We start from the raw sequence: 23,401 nt of genomic DNA on the forward strand, positions 1-23,401 counted from the left end.
ACCATATGTGTAATCAACAGAGGTGTGAAGGTGAGAGTTCGCAGGGCAGGCGAGAAGACCGGGTTGACAGAGGAGTCCTGGGAATTGAGGTTGGGTAGGTTCAGTAGTGCCAAACCATAGAGGACATGAAGGACCAAGCAGGAATTAGATTTGCTCTTATAAAATAGGGAGTCGTTTGGGTTCTTCACCTGGGAAGGCCTGATGAATTGGGAGGGGAGTCAGGAAGGGAACAAGGGAGACCAGCTGGGAAGTGATGATGCTAATCTACGCGTGTGACAGTAAGGCTTGTATAAGCCTGTAGTATTAGAATAGATTCTGATGCTGAACAGGATAGTGAAGAAAGAAATCTGCAGAATTTGTTAACAGGTGGGCTTGTGTTGAAGGAAAAAGACCCCAAACTTGACATTTCTCTTCTGATTTCATTTTATCATTCTTTTTGTGGACATGTCCATCAGAGAATAGGGAATAGAGAATTGAAATTTCAAGAAGTTCATTTTATCCATTATTAGCAATGTTAATCTTTGACGAATGAGCGGGGAGAAGGATTTATGGATTGTTGAAGGACTGGTAAAATCGAGGGTTGATAGGGAATTTAGAGGCACAGTTTAAACTTCCATCTGTGCATCAGTAGGAAAAAACATTAGCAATTGACTGATTCTATCAGCTTCTCTGTTTAGTCCTCCAATTTTAATCAAGGAAGACTGAGACAGGCATTAATGGTTTATCTGCTATTATACCACTCTCTCTGGTCAAGTCTCAGTGCTGACGTGCATATGGAAATTGGAGATTAGTCATTTCCTGGGATACTCTTCATCATCCTTACAAGCCATACAATGATGATGGGGTGTCATTTGCTTTTGGTCCAGCTTGGAGGATTAAAACGGCATCTCTGGCTATTCAGATAAGCCTTTTTGGGACTGTGTGACAGCCCCAGGAGCAGCAAGTTAGTGGTGCCAGGATCCCCACTGCAGCCGTTTTCAGGAGCAAAAGCAGATAGCCAGAGAGTGCCTGCATTGGCACCAATGAGGTTGTCCTTAAAGGAAAGGAGAGGGGGTTATCCTTACAGGAAGGAGAGGCTTCTCCAGCTGCAGGTGTGCTGCTGCATTTCAGAGCCCCTCCTAATGAATTTTAGACTGAGAATCTCATTCTCTTAGAACTATCACTTGAGAATCAGAGTAATTATTTCCTATGGCCCTTTATGGAATACAGTTATAATTGCATTACTGTTAACGGTGTTCGCATTAACACTTAATTGTTAATGTCCTCCTAATTTGGAGGAAATCATCACCTCTTCATATTTCATTGCCAGAAAGAGTTGTTAAACTCAGAGGATAATTCGAAGCTTCCAGATGGAGAAATGAGAAAAGATGTTAGAATTCAGAGGCAAAAATTGTGGAATGACTTCTCTTCCTGGTGTTTGTGTGTGTCTGTGTGTGTTTGTTTATTTTTAAGGTACTGTACGTCCTCTTCATTTTGAGGTTTAGCCATAATGCATCGTCAATAGCTGGGAAGTAACAGGGATTCATGTGTGGCGTGGAGACGGCTCTGGGGCTCGTGGTAGGAAAAGGGCAGTAACGTTCTCTCATAGCTGACATCCTGTTTGAGTGTTGAAAGACACATTAACGAGGAAAGAAAGACGCCACTGTGGCAAGGTCAGCCAGACGGTGGTGGGCTACAGGCCTTGACTTTCAGACGATTGTTAACTTCTTCCTTTACAATATACTGAACTGCCTGTTGTTCACAACCAAGTGACTCCTTGGCTTAGCTCCGCAGCAGGAAACTGAAATATTTTGAGAAGTCTTTATTCAGGCTTGAAAAAAAAAAAATGGAGAGAAAGAGGAAATACCAGGATTATATCAATCCTTGAATCTATTAAGGGGAATATTGTTTGGAGCTTTTGAGGATCTATTTTCATTTGAACGTAGGATGGGTACTTCTAGGACACTAGTTTGGAAAGGACATTTTTAGGGGCCAGAAAGAGGAATCACAGGCCCCATGGATGGTCGACCTGGGCGGTCACACACAGCCTGGTGCTTGTTAATGTTATCCTGCTGCTGTCTTGAAATTCTTAGTAATTTTTGAACAAGGGTTCCCACATTTCGTTTCGCACTGGGCCCTGCAAATTATGTGGTTGGTCCTGCTGAGCCCTCATTGGTGGTTGGAGCAGAATGTGGTTTAAATTTCACCCAGTGTGCTAGAAGCCAGCTTCTCCTCAACCACCCGTAAGTAATTAAATTCTGTACTCTTATCAACACACAAACTGGTTTGACAACATTGCAGGCTTGTTCCTTTTTAAAAATGTCATTTAGTTCAGCAGCTGTCTTTCCTGAATGCTTACTTGATGCCAGATAACCTGTTTGACCTAATTTTTTTTTCACTTTTCAACTGAGTATTTCTACATCTGGTGTAGGCTATGGATTCCTGTTGAAATGTGAAAGATTAATTAATGAGCTTAGTTTCATAAGGTTTAACGTATATTTCAACCGGAAGAACTACCAATGCTGGTGGAATACCAAATATGGTGAGGTTTTAACACTCACACACCCTGGGGCGCATTCCTTAATTTCTAAGGGCGTGATTGTTGAGACCTGGAAGATTTCAAAAGCACCTTCTAAGGAAGGTCACCTGGGACTGGTACAGAGCAGAATGGACCTTTAATGATGCCTGCTTGCCAGCTTGGCTTCTTATCAAGTTATGCACTGACAAGTGAGGAATTGCTCCATCCATTTTATTTCGCTCTGTGACTCATTAGCTTTATTTCTCATAAACACCCTTCCCTTCCAAGTACAATCTAAAAAATTCTGTCATTAAAAGCAATTTTGTTTTTCCTGCCTAAGGGAGACTATTTTCAAAAAAATATGTGCATTTTGACAATGTGAGTCTTGCCTATTTAAAGCTGTAAGTATAATTTCTTTTTTATTGGGTGATAAACTTTCTTTCTGACAAAAGAAAGGACAGTCAAGATTTCTCCCCTTTTAAAAAAATTGTGATTTCGCATTTCTTTACACGTTTTAAAGCACATTTTACATAACTCTGCTTTAAAAAAAGAAAGTTATATGGCTTCATGTGTTATCAGTTCTACAAGAATGTCAGTGGTATTGAGCATTAAATGAAGCATAAATAGGTCATGGAAAGAGAACAAAGTGCTATGTTGCATTTGAAAATTTGGGTTTAAATGCTTCATTCCTCTAACTATAACATGATTATGAATTTACTGTAAAAAACCGGACATCTGATTTTCATGTTAGCATATATGCATACATACATTTGTTACCTTTTCTGATTATTTTTGATGTGTTGTACAAAGGAAAGGACCTTGGACAGTGGGTCACAGATCCCTTTCCTGTTTCTGCCTGGGAAAGACAGCGTGATGGCATTTCCATGCCTGCCCCGTGGTCTGCTGCCATCAGTGCTCAGAGCTGGCTTTCCGTACTGACTCTCACTCTCAAATTTTACTTCTGGGTCAGTAAAGCCAAAAGGTAAGGCTGCCTTATGAACAGTCTATAAGACGGCGTTTCTCCAACTTTGGTCATCCATGTGCCACCTTCAGAATTTTTGCTATGTGCATGTATGTATCACCTATGCCAGAATTTACTTAATATATTTTTTAAATAGACCCTAATATTTTTTACCTGATATTTTTTCATGGCAACTTTATATCCTTTTCCTAAATATTTCTTTGCCAAGAATAATATTCCTTGCTATAAGTAAGAAAACAAAGCTCTGTTTCTGAAGCCTGCTTTCTCTTTGTTAAAAGTAGAGATTAGCCAGTGCAGGGAGGTGTTAAAGACCTGTTAGCACCACACTGAGATTTTCTCCTTGACTACTTGAAATACGGTTCATAAAGGAATAATTTTCTCATTATATGATTCATTGTTTGTTACTGCTGTATCCACATATCACCTGTAGTTCTCATAATACTTCTAGAGGTCTAGATCATTCACTTTGAAAATAGTGCCTTAAGTGATGAGATTTGATAGATGCTGAGAGGGCCCCTCACTTGTCATGTTGTCTCAAATTCCGCCATTATAATCATTCCTTTAGATTTATATTTCGATTTTGTTCCATAATTACCTATTTAAATGTAAATTACTCTGCAACCTCTTAGTAGTCTTCTAAAGATTGGTTTTCCTTATTGAGACGAAGACTTCACCAAAGAAGGACACAGGCTAGAGATTCGGGCTATGGAAGAATAAAAGTACTTCAGACAAACGTATACTGTTCACAATTAACTTAGGTGTAGTCTCTTCTTAGGCATTTTTCTCAGCCTAAGATAGCCTCTCTTCTGTTTCCCCTGACTCCAGCTATAACACTTTCTACAACACTGGGCTCAAATGCCAACATCTCTGTGCCCTTCCCTAATGGCCCAGCCCAAATGTTGAAGGCTCTGTGCATCTTGCTTACAGAACTCACCACACTGATTTACCTTATAGCTAGCTGTGAGCTCGCCTTATCTCCTCTACTAGACACCAAGTGAGTGGTGTATGAACAGGAGACCTGACTTCATTGACTGTGACAGAAAGTAGGAAATGCGAGTGTCACAAAGCAAGTTTCTGTAAGCTGATTTTGCAAGAATATTCCCCATGCAATGCAGCTGGAAAGGGCAGTGTTCCATTCACCTAAATTTGGCCCAGTGACATCAGCTGTGTTCCTGTGCGAATGAATCATTAAAACAGGCAGACACTGAGACTTGCTGAGGTGTGGGAGTGGGGAAAGGAATTTGGGATAGAGAAACCAATTCTATCGTTTCAGCTCTGGTGCCCAGCTCTACTTGAGCTATCTTTCTCCAAGCTTGGCTGACTGGCTAGAATATGTGAACAGGGAGGATAAAGTATTATCTGTGCAAAGCATAGCGGTGACTCAGCATTTAAAACCTGCACCTTTGACATAGACTATGGCTTAACACGATTTACAAGCTGTCCGTTGTCTCTAAATCCACAGTAGAACTGTGGTATCATAGCGAAGCATTGGCAGTGGGAGGATGATATGCTTTAGCAGAGGGTGCCTCTCTAAAGAACTCGGGTACCATCTTTGGAATCACAGTGTCATGAAAAGTGCTTCGGAGTCAGAAACTCTTGGGGTCGAATCCTAGTCATGCACATAGAAGCTGTGTGACTTGATGCGAGTTAGTCTCCTAGTGCTCCAGACTTTCTCATGTACACTGGAGATGATAACAAGGTAGTGGTCTTTACTTCGAGCATTGCTGGGTGTACTAGGGAAAGCAAGGTGATTGTGGAGGACACAGCACAGCGTCTGACACCAGTAGTCGTGAAACCAAATTCGCTCCCCTTTTCTTTGTTTTTCAGTGAGGATCTTGGTCTCTCTTGCTTGAATCACGTGTGTGTCTTTGGCAGTGCCCTCTTTATATTTTTCAATGTACTAAGACACCACAACAATACATTCAAATTTAAAGTGAGGGAACTTTCCTGTAAGCAAACTGGAATAGCTAGAGATGGAGAGAAGAGTATCATTATTGTTCATTACATCTCTTATGCTGCTGTGATGGATTTGGGAATAAAACCTCTGGAATTATTTAGCTGCCTATTTATTTGAGTGGATAGGGCCATAGAATCTTGGTGTTCTGCCCTATGAGGAGCGGTCCATGACTCATTTTTAGGATTCGTCTGGCCATATTAATTCTTCCAGCGTCCTACGTAAGTTGTGGCAGGACAAGATCTAGGAAAGAGAAAGAAACTATTTTGGGTTGTCATCTTAAGTAACCTTCAGCCATTATTTTTAGAGGTTTAACTGTTGATGTTCACTCTCTCCAGGTGTGCAAGAAAAGATGGCCTTGAGAGGACTTGGAAAGAAGTGAAGGGGCAGTCTGGTGTATTAGAAGTCATAATTTGGGTCACATTTGAAAATAAAAGGCTTTGCTGTCGCTGTTGGTAACCATTGGCCTAAGGAAAAGCAGTGGTTCAGAAACTTCCCTTGAATTGTTTTTCTTTAAAAAAAATCTCACACAGAATGAAAAGTTTGGGGCACAGGTGTAGACCCTTAGGCTTTGCTTCCTCAGTGAGCTCAGTGCTGGTCTCAAGGACAAAAAAGAGAAAAAAGAAGTTTTGCATTAGAAACAGATTTACCTCTCCAGGCAGAGGGATGGCTGTGAACACGGTCTCTGTCAGGACCTGGAGTTAGAAGAGAGAGCTGGGAACAGTAGCTGTGTACTTGAGGTGTTTATTTTCCCGTCTTCTCTTTCCTGGCATGATGCAGTTTGCTCGTGGACTCGGTTTTGCTTCAGAGTTCCTTCTGTGTGATAAGTGAAGGTGAGCTACTTGGGGACTGGTAGTTAATCTGAGCTATGGGCAACTCCCTTCTTGCCTGGGATTCTATCTGTAAGGTTTTGCTCTGTGGGTTTAACTAAACTGTCGGGATGGCAGAGGGCTGAGTGATTAGAGTTCATTGTTGAAAGCTCAGGCAGGAAATGAAACTGTTCAGCACCCCAGAGAAAGGAGTTTCAGCAAGGAAGGAGAATGTCTGGGCCCAGAATCCTCGGTGAGGCTCTGTTTCTCTGGAAAATTATGTACAGAATTTCTCCTCTCTCCCTTGGGGACATGCAGGCAATAGATTTTGGAGCAGCATCACCTCCCTGTGCCCCCCCCCCCACCCCCGCCTTTGCTAGAGCACTGTCTTGCTCTAGTCTCTCCTGGGGTGGGGGCAACTCGGACACTGTCAACTTCATCAGAAGGCATTCCAGGGCCTGGGTTATGACAGGGGTGATGAAGAGTGTAGGGATAGTCAGAGACACATGCCCCTGGAGGATGACGGAGTGGACCAAGCTTCCTCTTGACTCTAGAAATGGCTGGTGTGTGGGCCATGGGGCTGAACTGAAGCCAGCCCAGACTCCAAAGTTAGGAGTTCCGGGCAGGGTGTGTCTAAGTTGTTTCCCTGCCTCCTCATAAAGTTCCTATTGTCCCCTCTCTGTACTCATGGCTTCTGGTTCAGAGATTGGTATTACAACTTCCTAAGAGCTCTCTGAGCTTTAAAATTATTTTCTTAATGCTTTCCACCCACTTCCCTTGCTCCCATGTGGAGTAAACCTTGATCCTAATATGAGGTAGTTGATTCTCCATGTGACGTTCTCACTATCAAGTGCTTGGAGGTGGGTGTGACTTCATGCCTTTTAAGTCAATGTTAGTGACTTCAGATCATCTTCGCAAGGAAGCAAAGTGCATAGATTTTATGGAAAGAGAGGGTGTGGAAGCATACGAAAGAATATGGAAAAGTTCAATCTTAATAAATTTTGAATTGATTACAAGAAAATTCTTATAGCTAGAGCTTCCCCAAATTAATTCAAGCAAAAGTTTTAAATTTTTTTGTACACTGAGTTTATCATTCCATTAATTATCAGAATTCTTCTGAGCCTTCTAACAAATTTTATTTGCTCTCTAAAATGTTTAGGTCAACTGTTTTTATTAAGTGTCACAATTCCTCTCACTGAATCTCAGTGCTTTATAAATTATACACACACGCACGTGTATATGTATGTATGTCACAAATGCTTGTTGAGAAAATCTTGGAAGATAGTCCTGAAAATAGCTAGGGGTAGTAGCTTAGTTTTTTAGGTCTAATATTATTTTTCTGATTACAAAACAAATGCATTGTTATTGAAGAAAGTTAGAAATATATATTTTTAAAGTGCACTGATGAAAATCAACTTCATTCATAATACTACCATCCAGAGTGGTGATTTTATAGATAGGGTTTAAGATATATATGTGTGTGTGTGACTGTGTTAACATGATCAAAATTATTTTATATATTGTAATCTGCTTTTGCCTTTAGTCATATATGACAGTTATTTATTTTACTAGAGAAATGACCAAACTGAACTTTCTCAAAATCTTTTGAGAGTGATTGTGGTTATATTTTGGAGCAAAATAAGAGTATGCTACCTAAAAATTAAAGAACGTAGGACTAGAGCCCCTTCCTCCATCTCCCTCAGCCCCATCTCATTTGAGCACCCTCTCTTTATAGATAAGGAAACTGAGCCCTGGAGAGTGTATGACGTGCAGAAGGTCACACTGGAAATTGGTGACAGAATGGGGACTGGAACCCAGGTCTCCTGCCCCACAGCCAGCTATGTTTTCTCTCTGGTACAAATCTTTGTATGGGATTTTTTTTTCCATGCATGAATGAACTTCAGATTCAGGAGCCTTTCAGATCTTAGCTCAAAAAAAAGGTGTGAACCATCCTTGCAACGGATTCGGGAATAGAGGGAAGAAGAGGAAACCAAACTTGGTTTAGCCAAGGTCATGGAGTTGCTTATTGGGCAGGGGGCGACACTTCTCCGTCATGGGAAGCAGGCATTCTGGGTAATACTGTCCCTTACAGCAGGACACTTTTATACATTCCCAGGTGTTTTCATCTCTATCCTCATTTTCTGATCATCGCAAAGATTGATAGAGATGGTGTTTCCATTGAACTACTGACTTAAATTCTGGGACTCAAGGGTAGATTAGCTATACTTATGAGGCTTTAGGTCTAGCTCAAAACATGGACTTGAGGCCATTTATTATGGGGCTTTCAACATTGTGGGTGTTTATTGTGGAACAAAGTTTCTATTTGAAATGATGATGTCAGTTCCTCAATATAGCATTTTCCCTGCGTGTTTACTTGATTTCTCAACATAAAATAAAGATCTCAATCCAGGAACAGTTATATAAACAAAAGATGCTCCTCTTTGTTTCTCTTTTTTTCCCATCTCTCCCCTTTCCCTCTTGTCTTCCCCTTCTGATTCTTTCTTTCTACAAACTCCTTCACACACACTCTGTCCTTACCTCTTCTGAATTCTCTCGTTTCTTCACTCTTCTTGGAAGATGACAGCTGCATGCGTTTTAGGTCCATGGAGTTTCGGAGTGTGAATGTGTGTGTCCTGGCATCCTCAGCACCTCTACAGAGATCCCAGGACCTAACCACACATTCTGAGAACATTCTGAAGAGTTGCAGGAAATAATTGATCAAGAGGTTGCTCTGTGCAGGGCACATTGGAATTCCGTTAATGTGTAGCCTGAAGCAGAAAGTGCCTAGCTACTTCAAGGCCCTTTGAAAACATGTACAAGTACTTGGTGAGAACTTCAGAACTCTGTTAAGCTGTCTTTGATTCCAAAGATATCCCTAGGGCCGGTGAATAAATTACAGATGCTTTAAAAAATTTTTTTTACTTAATGCCTATATTAAATAATTGATTTTTTATGAACCAATGTGACTAAATAGGTTAATCAAGTTATTGCTGGATTTGCTTAATTTTCTCCACTTTTTGTTTAATAATGCCTTGTTTAAAGAGGTAATAACAGCATCCTTTGTTATAATTGTATGAAACTAAATACTTTTCACCTATAGAAGCAGCGCTGCCTCTGTAAGCTGTTTCAGGTCCGTTGAGCTGAGTAGTGGTTCACCTTTCTCCCCTGTGCTCTCTTGTCTAGATTACAACCTGTAGAAAGGATCTTTTTCTCTGTATTTAATATCTGGCACATAGGGCCTCTCTTTAGGGGTGTATCGACTGGATTCACAAAGATGCTATTTGGGGCTTGAACTCAGTAACTTTCTAAGTGGTACCTTTGTACCTTTAAGGAATTCTATTGAACAATTTTCTCTCTCAGGCGAGTCCAATCTCTACATCTGTATACTTTGTCCTTGCTTCATCTGAAAATTGTGTCGAACTATATGTTGTAATTATGGGTATTTTAACCCATGCTTTTCCTTTCCATTTCTCTCTCTTTTCAGAAAATCTTAACCTTCCTTCTTCTTCTTTCTTTTATTTTTAAATTTCAAAGTCTCCTAGAACCTGGGATTTGGAAGAAACCTTAGGAGTCATGTAGAGTGATTCCTGCCTCATTCATTTAAATGCGCAGGTGGTCAGAATTTGACATTTTTATACTCTGAAAACAAAAGAATATGGGCAAGTTTCAGAGAGAGTGGGCTGTTGTGCCTGAGGTGGTTACTGTTCTCTTTTGGTTTTGACACCTCCACCCACCATATTTGCATGACAAATGTGGAATGAATGCAGAGTGTCCTTTTGTTTTTCTCACTGAATATCCTAGGATATTTCTAAAGGAGGGGTTAATGAGAAGCTCATTTTCTCTTGTTTTAATGACTTAGCTATATTCCTCCAACAGTCATAGACACCCATACGAAGACACAGCTTTCCTTAGGGAATTTGAAATTGATTAGCATCTCTGATGAGCCTTCAAGCTTTATGGTAATGTTGGCATCATTTTCTCCTTCTCTTCCGTCTTTTTTGGTTAAGAGAGGAAGTAGGTCAGCGCTATGCCCGTTTCAGCTTTTTCCACATTTTAAATTACAAAGTGTCTGAGTTTGCTGAAAATTTTTTTTACCAAAAAAGTAAAGAAACAGCTGATACCTTCTCTTAAGAATGAGGCTTTACCCAGTCAAGTTTTCGATAAATCAGTTACACTGATATGCTTGCTGTGTGACAGACTGCAAGTGAACCTCATTATTCATACATGTCTATGTGATGTTACTGAATCAATTTGTGCTGTATCCATTTTGCACTCATGGATAGTTCACGGTCCCTTATGAGCAGAAATAGTCAGCAGGCAATAATAGAAGACACGGAGCACAAATGGATGGGGCCCATAATCCTTTGCTCCATGGTGCTGGGTCCATTTTTAAAATTCTGGTCTCATCAGTATGAGGACGGCATCAGCAAAATCAAAAAGCAGATGCTTTCCAAACCTTTACAAGTCATTCTGCTTTTATTCTGATAGAGATTGTTCAATGAGTGGACAGAAAGAGTCTCTGTCCCTTCTGTTGAGCAGAGCAGGCCATTCCTACATGCAGTTCCTTGCTGGCTCTAGTAGTTGTCTGTGTGGTAGAGTAGCCTTTCCTGATTCAAAAGACATCTTGGAATCAGAAAAGCCAACACTCAAAAATGTTAGCTTTGCAGTGGCTAAATAGTTCCTAAGGACAAGCATTTGAGTTGCGCAAAAGGGAGTGGAAGAAAGAACATGAAATGGTCATGGCACCACCTGTAGCCGCTCACGTCAGGCAGGTTCTGGTGTCTTTTGGCTTCTGGAGACAGAATTGTGGCTGGTAAAGCAGACCCCAGTGAGGCATCCTGCAGGGCCCGTTGTCAGCTGATGTCACCTCACTGAGACGCCAGATATGGTCACACTGAGAAAATGGTGTAAACTCACCTATCACACTCAAAGCTTAGAACTTTCTTCTGCCTGTGCCATTGCTTAACAAATCAGTCCTGACCACTCCCCTCCTACACTTGTGCATTCGTGATTTCCCTGAGGAAGAAAATATCAACCTCACAGGGTCTTCAACTCTTTCGCACTCACAGAACTCCAGGAAATAATTTTTACAACATTGTCTTCGAACTCAGGAATTCATCCTGCTCTGAGCGCTGTCGTTATTAATAAACTTGGTGTTCTTAGCAATTAAGTCCACCTCTGTGGGTGTCATTCAGCTGTAAAACATGGGCATAAGATGAATGATCCCCAAGACCCTTTTCACTTTAAACCTTCTATTTGTTTGTAGTTCTAGATTTTTGTTGTTCCCTGGGGCATTTCATGTTTTTGTGTCCTGGGCATAAAAAAAAAATGTATTCCATTGATATCTGAGGTCCTAAAATAAAACATTGTTAATTTAAAAAGTAAGTCTAAAGGAAGGAAGAAATGTTCCTTAGGTCAAAGAACAAAGAATTGTCAGATGAGCATTTTCAAAAAAGTGTATTTCAATGTTAAGGTAAAAATCAAGACTTATGCCTAAAGAGCCTTTTATACATCTTAAAAAACAAAGATGTAGAATACATTTATTAAAATATCGGTAATATCCTGAAATTTCCAAAGAAAGATGAAAATTATTGTTTTTTCCCCCAATGTACAATGGGTGATTAAAATTTCTGAGTTTCTCTTGCCAGTCACAGAGAGGCAATAAAAAAATACTTCCTGAGAAGCTCAGTCTTCTGTAAAGAGACTTGGTCCCTTAAACAAATGTTTTAAATGGGGTTGTGAGATAGAAGGGAGTTCGGTGCTTAGTTTCTCTTATGATTTCAGCAAATAATTCATGGTGTTGACCTACGCTAAGATTTTCCAGCAACTCTTTTTCTGCATCACAAAATTACTAGAACAAAGTATTTTCTACTTTATTCTAGACCATGGTTTATTGTCTCACTATTGCCAAAAAGACTTAAGTAATCCATGTTGTGTGCATCCTTTGTCTCACCTCTGTGCCATTTGCTTCCCTCATTCTCTCTACCCTACCTAGATTACTTCTCCTAACTTGAGATGACTCTTATTCAGACTTTGACTCTAGGAAGCCTTTTGTCTCCAATGATATATTTGGGATCTCATTTTTACATCTCAAAATGTAATTGCAAGTTTTTGTGTCTAGCCCCCTGATTAGGCTGAATTCTGTGAGCACAGAAATTGTATCTTATTCATCCTAGTACCCCATGTCTGACTTGATACCTAGCACATAGGTAAAGCTCAGTGAAGGCTTTTGAATGACTGATTGAAGGCATATCACATGAGACTATTCAAATAATAATTATTAAAATGTAAAGAGGTGAGGGGAAACAAATTATCAAAGGTAGTATCTTACTCTCCTTTAGCTCTAAGCTGCCTGGCAGCCAAGCCTTATAATAAATATAATGTGACCAAATTATAGTAGAAAACAGTGTGGTTTAGAGGGAGGAAAGAGAAGGAGTTTTGAATCCTAGCTCCACTAGTTACTAGTGACCTTAGACAAGTTCTAGCATTTCTCTTCATATCATTTACTTTATCTGCAGAATGGGAATAACAGCACCTACTTTATAGAGTTGTTCTAAGAAGTGAATGAACGTACATAAAGTGAATATAGTTACTTCTTAGGAATGAGGTAATTCAGAGGGTCACTATGGATTTTTTGTTTTAAATTAGTAGACTTTACTTTTTAGAGCAGTTAACTGTTGGTTTGAGTTTTTAAGTAAAGTAGATAACATTTAAATTGTATGGTAAATAGATAATTAATGGGGTCAGAGGGCAAGAAAAGTACCCTTATCTCTAAAGACTATTCAGCTATTTTCTATCTCCTCTGTGGAGTATAGTATTAAGTAGCAAATGGACTTTCTTTGGGAGAAGATAACTTTAGACCATAACAGGTCAGCAGTGAAAGTTAAAGCAAGAAAAGTCATGAAAGTTGTGTTTCTTTCAACAGCATTTGGAATTTCGAGTTTACACACTTTGTTAAAAAACAAAAGGGTTAGTCTTCAAGTGGAGTGACTTCCAGTGGGTCACTGAGGCTGTTCCCTAGTAGGTTGACTGGAGGACCTATGCGTTGTGGGCCCAGCTGACCCTGGACAAAGAGGAAAGAGGTGCAGAGCATTTGACCTGCCAAGGGGGGTACTCCCTAACCGGAAAACCACAGTGAGTGTGAAGGGAAAGCAGGGTACGAGGGCCAAGCCACTGCACAGAGAGTCCAAATGGACATTCAGGGTCATACAGATTCTTGGGAAGCTTTCTGAATTTGTCAGCAGCATTTGTCCTTAAAGGAAATGAATTTTAAAACCTCAAACAAAGTTCTTGCAGGGTCGTCTTGAACAAGAGGAAAGCTGGAATAGCCAGGGAGCTCATTTGGACAGGAGGTGAGCAGAGAAGGAAGCAAGAACGGTGAGGGATCACCTCCCATCCCAAACAGTAGCAAGGCCACATTGATTTGCTGGGACAGGTGTGGTTTGTTCGGCTAACAGACAGCTACCTCAACCACTGGCAGGGTTGCAGCAGCACTTGGTTTTAGAACCTCTCTTCTTAAAATGGAATATTTTTCAGCTCTCGAAAGGCTTAACAAGATCTGAAAAGATCTTGCTGCTGTTTGCTGCCTGCTACACATGCCTCTTTTTACACCTTTACCTAGATGGAAAGCACTGAAACCCACTGCTTTGCGTGTGCAAACAAGCCTGCTTCGGTAGATGACAGTGCGGGAACAGCTGGCTTCTTCAAGAGCTGATTTGCACTGCCCTGACATTACCTAAACAATCATTACTTATTCTTTTTCTTCCTTCAACGCTTAAGCAAGTTTCAGCATGTTAGAAAAGAGATATGTGGGAAATGGCCTAGAGCACTGGGATAAAAATATATGTCACACCCTAGTTAGCTTAGGTTAAATTAACTTTAGATTGATATATATGGACTCCCCCTTTTAGGAGCTGAATCACATACTCACTACCCAGAGCTCTTAATTAGCCCTCTCCATGTGGAGAATGGACCTGTAGCCATTCACTGGGTTCCTAATTCTTTTTCAATTAAGGGTTCTAAGTTAAAGGAACAGTTAATATCTCTAATTTGTATTACATCTATCGAAGCTAAAACTGTGTTAATCAAACAACAGCAGAGTAGGAGCATTTCCAGTCAGTGGATGGCATTTCTCTGCAGGAAGTACTCAAAATCAGAAGTTTGGCCGCACCCAATCAGGGCAACTGTGCATTAACGTTGTTCTGAACATATGCTAATACTAACTGGACCAAAATGTTAGTTTTACAGATCATTACAATGCTTCTAAAAAAAGAATAGTTCACACTGAGTAAAGTGGAGAGAATTATCCATTACCAGATTGCAACAAAAGAGCTTTAACAGCAAAGAAACAAAGACATTTTGGGTGTCTTATGTTACATGCCTGTGTGTTGTCCTAGGCAGATGGGATCCAGATAGGTTAAAGGCAGAGAGTGAGGAACTTTCCATCCTAATCGGGTGTAGTATTTTAAATAATTTATTTGATAAAAGCAATGCCCGCTTCTGATATATATAACGTCGGGTCTTCCCTCAGTTAAAGATTTTCAAGGAAAATGCTGGTCAGATTTAAACACCACATATTCGTGAATTCCCAGTGTGGCTGGTTAGCAATTCTTTATCCCACAAAGAATTTTAAAAATGTGCCAGCTTAAGGAGGTCAGAGGCTAAAGCACGGAGGTGTTTAATGCACATTTTTTTCCATCTCACTAATAGACTGTTGACATGGGTCTTTTGTGAATTCCCTTGCTAACTAAATATATTCATGATCTGAGTGAGGGGAGGAGCAGACTGCTCAAATTTCAGGATATAAGGTTTTGTTTAATTTCAGTCAATCATTGGTGGATGGCAAGTACACCAGATGAAATGCATCCTCTGAATGAGCTCTGAGATCTTTGGGCCTGTGTATATAAATCATCTTGCCTGCCATGACACCACATCCAACAAACCCTGTTGACACTGACAGGGACCAGATGTGTAAGGCCAAGGCAAAGACATTAGGTTTTGACATCAGCTGACTGACAGTTACATTTGGAGACACCAGTTGAGGGTTTGAGATTTTGTTGAGCAAGTCAGGTAGATGGAAATCTGCATTTAATGTTATCACATGGCTTTAAACACTTAACTGAAGATAGAACCATCTCTGTCCGTGGAATTGAGCTTAAAATAACCCAGTTTTAGCTCTTCAGACCTAAGTACTTCACTCTCTCTCACTCCTGCTCTTCTTCTCTCGCACTCTGATTTTTGCAGCCACAGCGGGAAGAGAGTAAAAGTTCTACTTAGAAAATAGCTATAAAATATTTTTTCCTACAATGTTTTCTTTCTAATTTCATCCCTGCCCATCTCTAAGTGTACTAAACATGATAAATTTATGAGCGAATAAAGATATACATAATACAATTTGCATACTAAAAAATGACCTTAAATGTATTTGGAGTACTGAAAATGTTAGTATTTGCATAGTACAAAATTTCCTTAAATTTTCACTTTGAAGAGCTTAATAACTTCTGGAAGTTTTCTAAGTGTTGAGGCTTAAAAATCTCTAACATAGGAAAAGTAGTTGAGGTAGAATCATGCTAAGTCAAAGAGTCTGCACAAAGCTAACGAGCGGCTGAAGTCATTTTAATCCAAAATTGAAAGAAGCAGAGGATCACAAAGTAGGGCTTCAAATGGTGAATTGAACCCATCTGAATGTAACACTTTGGGTGATTAAATATTTGTTCTTAGTCTTTAAAAAATAAAGCTATATTGTTATATATTTTAATCAATATTCAGATGAAAATAAGTAAAAACAGTTAAGGGAAAAGTTTTATTTATCTTAAAACAATTTTTCATTGATTTTAACATAAACTATTTTAAAATAACTACTCAAAAGTGGGTTATAGAACTTTGTGGCTTCAGTTTTCAGTCTTCAAGATTTCAGTGACAAAATATGAATACATTATTACTTTTAGCAGGTCTGAATATCAGCATTTGTTTTAGTTTGTATAAAACCAATTGCAAAGTGACAGAAGGAAAATGTTAATGCTAATTATGAAGGGAATTATTGGCTTCCTTCATATTGGAACTCTTTTAATGTTTGAAGAGTGGGTTAATAGTGATCTGCATTCACTCAGCTGGGCATCCATCACACACATACACACACACACACACACACACACGCACACAACCCCCCTCAGTTGGCATTTTTGCCTACAGGCTGCTGAGAGCTGATTATTCTTCTAATCAAAACCGTCACAATCAGGGGAGACAATTAGCCAGGTTAGGTCTCTGCTGATTTCACATGTGGCCCTTAGCATCAGATGGCCTTGAGCACTCTTGAATCATATCAACAAGTATTTCAATAATACCTACTCTGTTCCACCTGCTGCCGTTAACAAGGTCTGCCTTTCATCTCTGGAATTGCTTGAGTTTGTGAGTTCTTGTTTATTTTAAATTGAAACTACAAGGTATTGAAATTTTCAAAAGTGGAAACTTGGCAGTCCTCATTGCTAGTGCCATTTTAAAATCACCTAGTCAATAGGTCTAAAAATCATGCAATCAATTACCTATAAATAGATTTCTATTTGTTTCTGTACTTACGCACTTATGGAAATCAATTTATAGAATTTGATTCCTACGTAAAATGCGTATACATATAGTGCAAAAGACAGAATTCGACGTATAATGGGCCTAGCACATTTTAAGCCTTACTTAAATCAGAATGACGTACAACACATTTGGCCATAATACGTTTTCATATTTCTCACATGAAATAAATTTTGTTCTAAATATAACATTTATTTATTGTATTAGTCCGGTCATTGTCTGATTTTACCAGATGCTAGAAGAAGTTTTTTTAACTGAAAAGCAATGCCTTTTATCAACTCTTTTAATATGTAATATGTCTAAATGTCAATCTTTTTTGTTAAACATTCTGCCAGTTTTAGAACTCAATCTAGAATGTAGCTATGTTTCAGGGTTTTGTAGTCAAAAATACACCATTTATTTCAATATCCAGTTTAAATAGTATATTATCATTTAGAAGTAAAGTGTCTTTAGAATGAAGCCAGAAGACCAAATAGAGATTTAGCTGAAACAATGTGGGTCTTATTATTCTTATATAAGGATATAATATTCATATAAATTTTTTTAAATAAAGGAACAACCAGACAAGCATTCCTTTTTAGTCATTTGAGGGATTTAGATGTTTTGCTGAAATATTAATTTTATGTTTTTAAGTTGTCTTAGTGTGTATGCATGTCTGTGTGTTCGAGTTATCCCATGTATGCACTATAATTCTTAATATCTAATGACTCTAATAGAGAAGATCAATTAAAAAATGATTCTTTAAGAGCTTAATACATACGAGATGATAATTTGTTTTATATAAAGAAGTTTTTCTTTCATCATAGTTCTGATCATTAAATGAAAATAGACTTAAATTTTTACAAGCAAATGTCAGCTTTGTAAGTCTGACATTTCTTAAGTGGGTCCAGGCTTGGATAATTGACATAATTTAAGCATTTATTTATTCACTCATTCAATCTTTTATTTATTCATTAATGCATCATCATTCATTTTCTCTTTACATGTAAATAAATCGACATATATAAACATATATTAAGAATTATTTATTCTTCGCCTCCAAAACAGTAGTTGATATCTCCAAGTGTATTTTTCAGGTTCTTTTTCTTTCCATTTTGCAAAATTTAGAAATATTTGTTGGGTCTGTTTGTGGTTCATGGGAATAATTTTTTTGTCCTAATTATTGCAGTTTATAGCTTGAAAACAATCTTGCATGTTTTTTCACTTTACACATATGCAGAGACAGCTAATACAAACCAAGGTAGCTGATTTATCCTGTTGCTCTATGGGCAATTAAACCAGGAGTATTATCTCAGCAGGAATAAGTGGGCAAATTACACATGTGAAGTAAATGGGTCTTTGAAGCTTGAGCACATAGGTATTACTGTACAAGAGGCTACATTAAGATGCCTATAGAGATCAATGGGGGATTATTGATGAATACCAGAGACTAGAGAAGTGATGTCATAAACTTTTAATAGTCTAATAAACTATATTTAAGGTTTTCCATCTTGGTGAGATCTACAGCTTTTATGCAGTAGAATAGTGTCGTCCTCTATGCATTGTGAAGAAAGCTCTCTGACTTCCCAAGGGATTAACCCTTAAGGATCAAATGGCAGGGCCACGCAGCGCTCAGTTTCTGCAATTGTCTAAAGAAAATGAAAGCCTACAGAATCATTACCTCTGTTCTCTTAAGAAATGTGACAAATGATAAAGCATTGTGACTTTTTAAATATTACTTACGAGTTACAACATATAAGCAAACTCTTCTGTCCTTGTTGGTTTGAGTGGTCTCTGGGTGACCTCAATAGTACTATATAATTTTAGAATTCTAAACACCCCCAGTGCATCTTACAAAACAGAGTCCAGTTCATGTGAAATAATGAAGACTTTGTTAGAGGATTTAGTAGATGAACCACATACATCCAGTGCCCTGGTTTTTACCCTTGGCCCCTCTCATTGCTCAGTGTTTTATCCTTTTATCAATTATAAGCAAAATTTAAGGAGCAAAAGTAGAAAAATACATTTGAGTTACTGAGCAATACTATCAGGCATTAGGCTCTCATGAATGTTATGTATGAATTATAGCTTTGAGCATGCTTAAAGCATGAGGAGGAGAAAATATTTAGTCAGCAAAACTAGTTTAGGAAGAAGACAAGAAAGGGAGAATGGCAGGAGGCATTTCATGATTCAAGGCCTGTGACTTAATTTAAATCAAGTCACAATTAGGCTGATATCATCAGTTTCCCAGGAGGTGAAGATTTTGCTGTCATCGAGAGAAGCCAAGAACTTTGCCTTTGGAATCGTAAACCCAAACAGAGGTCCCAGGGTGCTGAAAAAGCCATTTTGTTTCAATGAATCAAAATGACCAAAAAACATTTTTGTTTGGAAAATCCCATTTTTCCTCTTAAAACCCCCCTCCTTTCTCCTAAAGTTCAAGTTGAAGCATATAAAATATTTCAAGGCTCTATGTCATAGTTAATCCAAATTTATTGCCAAAAATAACAGATCATTTGAAAGGACATGATTTGCCTCACCTTTGGGACCTGCAGGTCTATCTACCATGCATAACAACAAAACATTTATGTCAGCATATCCTTCATCAGAGAGCCAAAAGGGAAAGTAAGAGAAATAAAAAAAAAAAATGACCTCCGTCTGCTTTAACATATTGTCAACAGTTTTGGAGACCGACAAAATCTTAAATTACCCCCGCACTTAAGGCACCTAATTACCTTCCAAAAGACTTTGGAAGAAGAGAAATTTTATCTGTCCGGAGAGGATAATACAGATGTTTTTTTCCTATCATTTTTAGTAGGAGGGAACAGGTGTAAAATAATTTTGATTCAGTGCACGTTATATATTTATACTCCTGTAATGGGGATGTTGGAACCCAGAGAGCTCCTCAAGGACTTGAGATGAGTCCATGAAAGGGTTCATAAGATACTTGGGGGGAAATTTCTAAATGGTGACCTCATTGATTTTCCTCATCATTGTGCTTGCCATTTCCTGTTTTGCTGTTTCGGCCCTCAGTAGGATTGAAACTAGGTGTGGGGGGAAAATGATGATGTGGTAAACAAAGTACAGCTTCTCTTGTAGCTTTTCACCAGTGGTGACATTTCTATCAGTTGTCACCACCTAAATGGTCCCTAGTTCTGCCATTTTTCGTGCAGAAAGAGTGGGATCCTTTTCATGATTTTAGCTGTATTTTTGCCCTTAGAACCTTCCATCCTAGAGACTAGACAATCATCATGACCTTGTGCCTCTTGGGAACTAGACGCTATGCCAGCTTTGTAGCGGTCAGTTAGAGCTGCTCCTCACTCCGCTGAAATGGATGTAATGACGGGAAATCCTGAAGTGGCATTGGGTGTAATCTTAGTATTCTACCTTTATTTAAAAAGTGAGATGCAGAGAGAATAAATAACTTGCCCAATTCACACTGTATTTAAGGCAGAGACAGCATTTAAACCCAGGTCTTTCAACTCCACATTCCTTGTTCTTTCGGCCACTCCGCATTAACTTTGAACACATGTGGTCATATTTAAGCCCTGCAAAATAATGAACAAATGGTGGGGATTACTTTTAACCCTCTTCTGATGTTTCTGCCTCTCTGTAACTGTTTTCTCGTTCATGTCCTTTCTTTAATCCCACAAATGCCTGCTTCAAGCTCTTCACGTCTAGGCAGTCATAAGAAGCGGAAGTGAAGAGTTTGTATCTGACTTATTTTGCAGCTTCTACAACACACAGCATCTCACACAAAATAGGGCCTCTACAAATAGTTGCTGAGTGGATGAGTAGGTGAATAGTTTATTGTCGGGGGAGTAAGAAATCCTCAGCTGAAGCCTGCGATGTGTGTGTGTGTGTGTTTGCCTGGTCCATTGCAGTAGACTCCTTGTGATCTTCCTTCTCCAGGCTTTCTCTCCACCCAGTCTGTCTTCTCCAGAGCTAAGAGAATGATTGCTTTAAAATACAAATCCAATCATGTCCTGAGCCTTCTTAAAACTCTTCTCTGGTTCTTCGTTGCCTGCCCAATTCCTTTTTCAAAATAAAGTTTTCACCTCCCTTCGTAGCCTCATTTGCCCTCTTAACAAACTCCTTGCTTTTAAGCCTTCTGGGGTTTGTCCCTGTCACTCTTGCCTGGCAAGTCCACTCTCTCCCCTTCTCTTGGAATAATTCTGTCCATCTTCCAAGATCTGGCTCCTCCATGAGGTCTTCCTGTACTCTTTTGAAGTCTGTTGCTGTTTCCTATTTTCCATAGCATTTGGTACAAATTTCTCATATAACATTTATGACATTTTATTGCCATGATTTATTTGGGTGACTATGTCACCCACTAGATTGTCACTTCCTCTCGGCCAGAATTATGTCTCAGTTCATTTTTGTTTCTCCATCTTCAGGTACAATGTTTGAGCCACAGGAGGCAATCAGTATACTTGTATTGAGTGAATGAATAAATTAATAGAGTCAGAACATAAATATGTGAGAAGTCAATCAAATTAAGAAAGATGGAAGGCCAACCTAATAGCATATTGCTCAAGTGAGTGTAATTTTAAAGTTTAAGCTAAAATAGACCTTTTGGTAGAGAAATGTCATTTATTCTAATGCAGTGTGATGACACGTAATCTGTAGAGCTGACCGCAGCAGCATTGAGAAGTTTCAAGTATTTCTCCAGTATCTCACTCTATACCTCTGTCATTCTGTCCCGTGTCCCTTTCCTGAGGCCTGTCCCCCCAACCCTGCAGACCACTTACTCTTTCTCATCAAAACTTACCCACTGTGTTGCTTAGTCTCTCAGGGGTCTTAATCTCTGTTAGGTGACGGGTATTAATGAGTCAGAGAAATGAAAATATGTTAATGCATTAGCTGGCAAGTATGATTTCCCTCCCAGGCAAAATTACACTTTACACATACTTAAGAACTAAAATTCACTTTGGGGAAGGCATTTCTGCTTAAAGATGGCTTTTGTGTCCCAGAAATCACACCACACAGGCAACTGTCCATCTTTCCTCCATATGTTATATATATGCCACACTTCCAAAACGCGGCTGAGTTGTCTTTGTATATGCACAGGCAGGCCCTCCAAAGAATCAGCATATTCTCCTCCCGCGTTCTATAAACTTCTTTTAGAAATCACTTTTTCTCCATAAGCAAAGATTTGTTATAATTACACTCTACCTACTCAAGAGATGTTGCAATGACTATCAACATTTTTATTTCTAAAGATCTTTGAGATTCTCAAGATATTTTTTAAAGTAGTAAAATTCCTTGTCATTAGCGGTCAAAAAATACCTTTTTCGTTATGTAAATAATTGTACATCTTCCTCTTACCTGTACCATTTGTCAAGCTCTCTTTAAACACTTTAAGTTCTCATTTGCTCATTTAATTTATTGATTTAATCTTGACAAATGTCCTGGGAGTGAGGCATTATTATTATACCAGTGTTACACGTGAGGAAACCGAGGCATGAAGAGGTGAAGTAACTTGCCAAGGTTACATAGCTAGTAGTAGCAGAGCCCAGATTTGAAGCTAGACAGATGGCTCTCTATCCTTTTTCTTGACCTCTTTCCTGTGCTGTCCGCGGTAACTGATAAGACACTTGGTTCTTCTCAGTTATCAGACGGATATCTGCAAACTCTGGGAAATGAAGATAAAGTTGAAATATCTTTAATCAACTGTGATTTCCTTGATAACCACCAGATATTAGCAAACTTTATAAGCCATATGTGCTGAAAAAGCCAGGTGCCACAAGGATTGGAAATGAAATTTTCTTCCCACTCTGATTTCCACTTTTTATTAGTGACACCTCCCAAGTGGTTCAGAGAATGCCTATTAGTGTTCCTGGACATCTTGAACGATTTGCAGCCATCCTTAGAGAGGTCTGGGTGGCTGAACTCCACACCTGCCAGGTGTCCCTCTGCCCCTGTCAAGCATGCCTGGCTGAGCTACTCTAGAATGCTCAATAAGCTGATCAGTCTCCCCATTCATAGGCTCTACGTCATGTGATGTCTCCGTTGTCACATCCGTGGTGCCAGTAAACATTCCAGAAGAGAAGAGCAGATTCTCGCTGGACTTTCACATTCACCTCTTCCTTTTTGGTCATAGGTAAATTAGTGAAATGAAAACAAGGAGAAGTAGTTATAAACCCTTCAATAGAGCACATGTGTGCTCTGTACAAAGTGGATTAAAATACTCTTTGGAGTTTAAAATCATGTCTCAAAAGATGGCAATTTTTGTACTCCTTTGACCTCTGATCAACAGCTTTTGGATCACTTCATATTTAAATAAGTTATTTTATCATTAGTCCCGAGACTAAAATTAGATTTGCTTACTTGAACCCATAAACAGAAAGCCTTTAGACTAATAAATATTGAAAAATATATGGTGATATATACATATATATATATTTTTTTCTCTAGAATGAAGCACTAAATAAAAGCATTATTTGAGACTCTGAGCAAATAGATAGCAAGCCGTGTCTGAAAATTGTTCTCCTGGGCTTTGGCCCTTTTGCTAGTTTTCACAATACAGGATATTTTACTTCTAAGTTTGACTGTCTTACACAAATGGATTTGGGAAAGGAGAGCCATCGCTGCCCTGCATG

At 39.0% G+C, this 23,401-nt stretch overlaps 1 protein-coding gene across 2 annotated transcripts in view; it reads left to right on the forward strand.

The window, feature by feature from the left end:
* The window catches only part of EFNA5 (ephrin A5), a 272,447-nt gene that overhangs the window by 185,937 nt on the left and 63,109 nt on the right, over positions 1 to 23,401 (forward strand). The gene's annotated exons all lie outside the window — the stretch shown is intronic.

This window comes from Equus caballus, chromosome 14 (genome assembly GCF_041296265.1).
Source record: "Equus caballus isolate H_3958 breed thoroughbred chromosome 14, TB-T2T, whole genome shotgun sequence".
Taxonomy (NCBI): Eukaryota; Metazoa; Chordata; class Mammalia; order Perissodactyla; family Equidae; genus Equus; species Equus caballus.